We start from the raw sequence: 6,783 nt of genomic DNA on the forward strand, positions 1-6,783 counted from the left end.
GGCTTTGCAAAGGACAAGGACGGTGTTCGACCCAATTGCCGTAGAGATCGTCGCCCCCGAGGCGGTGTCCAGCCACTCGTCCTCGATCGGCGAAGTCGGCTCCGAGCTAAGGGTCGGAGCGGACGCTGGTGCGGCCTCCAGGGCACTGTTCGGCGACAGAGCTAGATCATACCCATCGAGACAGTGCGGCATGCTTGGCTGTGGCTCGAATCCATCGAAGATCAAGTCTCCGCGGATGTCAGCCGTGTAGTTCAAACTCCCAAATCTGACCTGATGGCCAAGGGTGTAGCTTTCGATCTGCTCCAGATGGCCAAGTGAATTGGCCCGCAGTGCAAAGCCGCCGAATACGAAGATCTGTCCCGGGAGAAAAGTCTCACCCTGGACCGCGTTGTTGTTGATGATCGAAGGAGCCATCGGGCCTAAAGGTGACGACACATAGGAACTCCCAATGAAAGCACCAATGTCGGTGTCAAAACCGGCGGATCTCGGGTAGGGGGTCCCGAACTGTGCGTCTAGGCGGATGGTAACAGGAGACAAGGGACACGATGTTTTTACCCAGGTTCGGGCCCTCTCGATGGAGGTAAAACCCTACTCCTGCTTGATTAATATTGATGATATGGGTAGTACAAGAGTAGATCTACCACGAGATCAAAGAGGCTAAACCCTAGAAGCTAGCCTATGGTATGATTGTTGTTCGTCCTACAGACTAAAACCCTCCGGTTTATATAGACACCGGAGAGGGCTAGGGTTACACAGAGTCGGTTAGAATGGTAGGAGATCTACATATCCGTATCGCCAAGCTTGCCTTCCACGCCAAGGAAAGTCCCATCCGTACACGGGACGAAGTCTTCAATCTTGTATCTTCATAGTCTAGGAGTCCGGCCAACGGTGATAGTTCGGCTATCCGGACACCCCCTAATCCAGGACTCCCTCAGCGATCAACACCAACAACTTTGCTGCCATCATCACCAACTCTCTTCCTCTCTATGCAGCGGTGTAACACCTCTTCTCCCCGACGTAATCTCTACTTAAACATGGTGCTAAACTCTATATATTATTTCCCAATGATGTATGGCTATCTTATGATGTTTCAGTAGATTCGTTTTGTCCTATGGGTTGATTGATGATCGTGGTTGGCTTGAGTTGCATGTTTTATTATTGGTGCTATCGTATGGTGCTCTCCATGTCGCGCAAGCGTGAGGGATCACTGCTGTAGGGTTTGCAATATGTTCACGATTTTCTTATAGTGGGTGGGGTGAGTGACAGAAGCACAGACCTGAGTAAGTAGGTTGTTTGCGTACGGGAATAAAGAGGACTTGATACTTTAATGCTATGGTTGGGTTTTACCTTAATGATCTTTAGTATTTATGGATGTTTTCTAGAGTTCCAATCATAAGTGCATATGATCCATGAAGAGAAAGTATGTTAGCTAATGCCTCTCCCTCATATAAAATTGCAATAATGATTACCCGTCTAGTTATCGATTGCCTGGGGACAAATAACTTTCTTGTGACAAAAAGCTCTCTACTAAAACTAACTTAGTTATTTATTTATCTAAACAGCCCCTAGATTTTATTTACGTGCTCTTTATTATCTTGGAAACCTATCCTATCACACCTACAAAGTACTTCTAGTTTCATACTTGTTCTAGGTAAAGCGAATGTTAAGTGTGGATAGAGTTGTATCGGTGGTCGATAGACCTTGAGGGAATATTTGTTCTACCTTTAGCCTCTCGTTGGGTTCGACACTCTTACTTATCAAAAGAGACTACAACATATCCCCTATACTTGTGGGTTATCAAGACCTTTTTCTGGCGCCGTTGCTGGGGAGCAACAGCGTGGGGTGGATATTCTCGTGTGTGCTTGTTTGCTTTATCATTAAGTAGTTTTTATTTTGTGCTCCTATTTTCAATCTTTAGTTATGGGTAGGAAATGTAAAATACCAAAAAAATTAGTTGTACCTACTAAACCAATGGTTGAAGAACCACCCAAAATCTATCATACTCCTGAAACTTTTTACTTGGATCATCTTCGATCCCTTTGTGCTCGTGCTAAAAACCCAACTTGCTTAGTTGAGGGAAAATAATTAGATGAGCAATCTTATTTTGTGCGACGCCGCTTATCTCAAAAAGGGAAACTTTTACTACATCAAATTAATACTATGCAATGCTATGATTGGAATTTATGTGAATTATATGATTTTACTTGTTGTTCTGAAGACCCTAAGAAACACCTTTCCTACCAATGTGAGTTTGGTGATAATGGAATCTTATCTTTTTATTCCAAGTGTGTTTACAATTACTGTGATGTTGAACAAATTGAAGAAGTTGTTGCTTTTAAAGGTGCCTATGAAATTGCTTCTTTGATTGAAAAGTATGATGCTAGTCTCTACAAATCTGAAAATTGTGCCATACTTAAATATTACTATGAGAATTATGCTTCTAATGATTACGTTAAACCATATATTAAGGACTCCTCCGCTATCCGAGAGGAGACTAATATTTTGTAGGAATCTATGGAAGAAGAAATTGATGACACTGTGAGCTCATTAGATGAAAAAGATGATGTGGAGAGCGAAGAACAAAAGGAAGAAGAGTGGATTAGCTACCCATGCCATCTAATGAGAGTAACTCTTCAACTCATACATTGTTTAATTTCCCATTGTGCTTACCGAAGGATGAATGCTATGATGATTGCTATGATCCCTTGGAATCGTTTTAAATATCCCTTTTTGATGAACTTGATGCTTGCTATGCTTGTGGCCATGATGCTAACATGAATGATTCTTATGGAGATGAACTTGCTATAGTTCCTTATGTTAAGAATGAAATTGTTGCTATTGCACCCATGCATGATAGTCCTATTATCTTTTTGAATTCTCCCGACTACACTATATCAGAGAAGTTTGCACTTATTAAGGATTATATTGATGGGTCACATTTTACTACTACACATGATAATTTTGATAGATATAATATGCATGTGCTTGCTTCTCCTACTTGCAATTATTATGAGAGAGGAACTACATCTCCGCCTCTCTATGTTTCCAATACGATAAAATTGCAAGAAACTGTTTATACTATGCATTGGCCTTTACTTTGTGTGCATGAATTGTTCTTTTATGACATGCCGATGCATAGGAAGAGAGTTAGACTTCGTCATTACATGATATATGTTACTTTGTGCTCAATACTAAATTACAAATCATTGTTAATTAAAATTGGCTTTGATATACCTTGGGATCTGGGTGGATCCATTACTTGAGCACTATATGCCTAGCTTAATGGCTTTAAAGAAAGCGCTGTCAGGGAGACAACTCAGAAGTTTTAGAGAGTCATTTATTTCTGTTGTGTGCTTTGATAAAGTTTAAAAACGAAAAAAAGTGGGGAACCTAAAACTTTTCAAAAAGAAAAGTGAAAGTGAGAAAGACGAACATCGTTGAAGTGGGGGACGTCCTTGAACTTTGTTCATGCCCATGGAAACTTTGTGAATCTCGATTACAGAAACTTTTCAACAAAAATAATTATCCCCTTGTATAAATCCATTGTATTACAAAAATAATGTGCCAAGATTTGCCTTTAGGATGATTAGATTGCTTGTTTGGTTTGTGCGGTGCAAAAACAGAAACTTTGGCTGTAGTGCGTGATTTTACATTTTTTTATTGGAAAGTCAAACACTTCTAAAACATTTTGCACAGTACTTCTATACAAATTGTTTATTTTTTCCTAATTTTTCAGAATTCTTGGATTTATAGAAGTACGGTAGATGTGCATATTACTACAGACTGTCCTGTTTAAGACATATTCTATTTTTGATGCATTGTTTTGCTAGTTTTGATAAAACTGCCGGTTTCGGTGGTATAAGCCATGGAGAAGTTATAATACAGTAGCTAAAATGTAAAAAAATATGAATGGGTTTGCAACAGTACTTAAAGTGGTGATTTGTTTTATTATACAAATGGATCTCATGTGGGTCTTGTTAAGTTTTGTGTGGTTGAAGTTTTCTTGTTTTGGGTGAGATCAGGATGGATGAAGGAATATGGAGTGGCAAGATCCTAAGCTTGGGGATTCTCGAGGCATCCCAAGGTATATTCAAGGACTCCCAAGCAACTAAGCTTGGGGATGCCCCGGAAGGCATCCTGTCTTTCTTCTAACAATCATTGGTAATTTTACTTGGAGCTATATTTTTATTCGTCACAAGATATGCGTAAATCTCTAAGCGTCGTGTGCTTTTTATTTTTCTTCTAGTAATGCACCATGCTAGTCTGAGATAGTCCTTCGTTGATTTATAGAATGCTTCATGCACTTCACTTATATCTTGTGAGTATGGCTTTATAGAACGCTTCATGTGCTTCATTTATATCATTTGAAGTTTGGATTGCCTCTTTCCCTACACATGGAAACCTGCCATTTGTAGAATGCCCTTTTGTGCCACTTATATTTGTTAGAGCATGGGCATATATTTTGTAGAAATAATTAAACTCTCATGCTTCACTTATATCTATTTAGAGAGTCATCAGGAATTGGTCATTCACATGGTTAGCCATAAAATCCTACATAAAACTTGTAGATCACTGAATATGATATATTTTGACTCCTTGCAATAGTTTTGCGATATAAAGATGGTGATATTGGAGTCGTTCTAGTGATTAATTGTGGATTGGTAAGAATACTAGTGTTAAAGTTTGTGATTCCCGTAGCATGCTCGTATGGTGAACCGTTATGTAACAAAGTGGGAGCATGATTTATTTTTTGATTGTCTTCCTTATCAGTGGCGGTCAGGGACGAACGATGGTCTTTTCCTAGCAATCTATCCCCCTAGGAGCATGCCCATATTACTTTGTTTTGATAGCTAATAGACTTTTGAAATAAGTATGTGAGTCTTTATGACTAATGTTGAGTCCATGGATTATACACACTCTCACCCTTCCACCTTTGCTAGCCTCTCTTGTACCACACAGCTTCCGTTGGTACCATACATGCACCATATACCTTCCTCAAAAGAGCCACCATACCTACCTATTATGGCATTTCCATAGCCATTCCGAGATATATTGCCATGCAACTTCCACCATTCCATTTATTATGACACACTTCATCATTGTCACATTGCTTTGCATGATCATGTAGTTAACATAGTATTTGTGGCAAAGCCACCATTCATAATTTTTGTACATGTCACTCTTTAGTCATTGCACATCCCGGTACAACGCCAAATGCATTCATACAAAGTAATATTTTGTTCTAAGTATCGAATTTTAATTCTTGAGTTGTAAGTAAATAAAGTGTGATGATCATCATTATTAGGGCGGTGCCCCAGTGAGGAAAAGATGATGGATACTGTGACTCCCCCACAAGTCGGGATGAGACTCTAGACGAAAAATAAAAAAAAAGTGGCCAAAAAAAGAGAGGACCCCAAAAAATGAAAAATGAAAAAATTGAGAGAAAAAGAGAGAAGGGGCAATTCTACTATCCTTTTACCACACTTGTGCTTCAAAGTAGCACCATGTTCTTCATAGAGAGGGTCTTCTATGTTGTCACTTTCATATACTAGTGGGAATTTTTCATTATAGAACTTGGCTTGTATATTCCGATGATGGGCTTCCTCAAATGCCCGAGGTCTTCACGAGAAAGCGAGTTGGATAAACACCCACTTACTTTTCAGTTTGAGCTTTCATACACTTATAGCTCTAGTGCATCCGTTGCATGGCAATCCCTACTCACTCACATTGATATCAATTGATGGGCATCTCCATAGCCCATTGACATGCCTAGTTGATGTGAGACTATCTCCTTCTTTTTGTCTTCTCCACAACCACCGTATTCTATTCCACCTATAGTGCTATATCCATGGCTCAAGCTCATGTATTGCATGAAAGTTAAAAAAGCTTGAGAACATTAAAAGTATGAAACAATTGATTGGCTTGCCACGGGGTTGTGCATGATGAAATAATTTGTGTGATGATGGTGGAGCAAAGCCACACCATATGATTCTGTAGACATGATTGCTTTATTTTTATGCTTGAGGTATTATTGTCTTAATGTCAAATGATAGACTGTTGCTCTGAATCACTCATGTCTTAATATTCATGCCATGATTAGATTATATGATCAAGATTATGCTAGGTAGCATTCCACATCAAAAATTCTCTTTTTTATCATTTACCTACTCAAGGACGAGCAAGAATTAAGCTTGGGGATGCTGATACGTCTCCATCGTATATATAATTTTTGATTGTTTCATGCCAATATTCTACAACTTTCATATACCATTGGCAACTTTTTATACTATTTTTGGGACTAACATATTGATCCAGTGCCCAGTGCCAGTTCATGTTTGTTGCATGTTTTTTGTTTTTACAGAAAATCCATATCAAGCAGAGTCCAAACGCGGTAAAAACTTTTAGAGAATTGTTTTGACATATATATGATTTTTGGGAAAAAGAATCAACGCGAGATGATACCCGAGGGGGCCACAAGGCAGGGGGCGCCCCCCAAGTGGTAAGGCATGCCCTGGTCCCTTGTGGCCCCCCTGTAAGGCGGTTGGTGCCCATCTTGGGCTGCAATAAAGCTAATATCCAGATAAAAATCATGTTAAAATTTCAGCCCAATCAGAGTTACGGATCTCCGGGAATTTAAGAAATGGTGAAAGGCCAGAATCTCGGAACACAGAAACAGAAGGAAACACACATACACACACACACACACACACACACACACACACACACACACACACACAGAGAGAGAGAGAGAGAGAGAGAGAGAGAGAGAGAGAGAGAGATCCA

The sequence above is a fragment of the Triticum dicoccoides genome, chromosome 2B (genome assembly GCF_002162155.2).
Source record: "Triticum dicoccoides isolate Atlit2015 ecotype Zavitan chromosome 2B, WEW_v2.0, whole genome shotgun sequence".
In the NCBI taxonomy this organism is placed as follows: Eukaryota; Viridiplantae; Streptophyta; class Magnoliopsida; order Poales; family Poaceae; genus Triticum; species Triticum dicoccoides.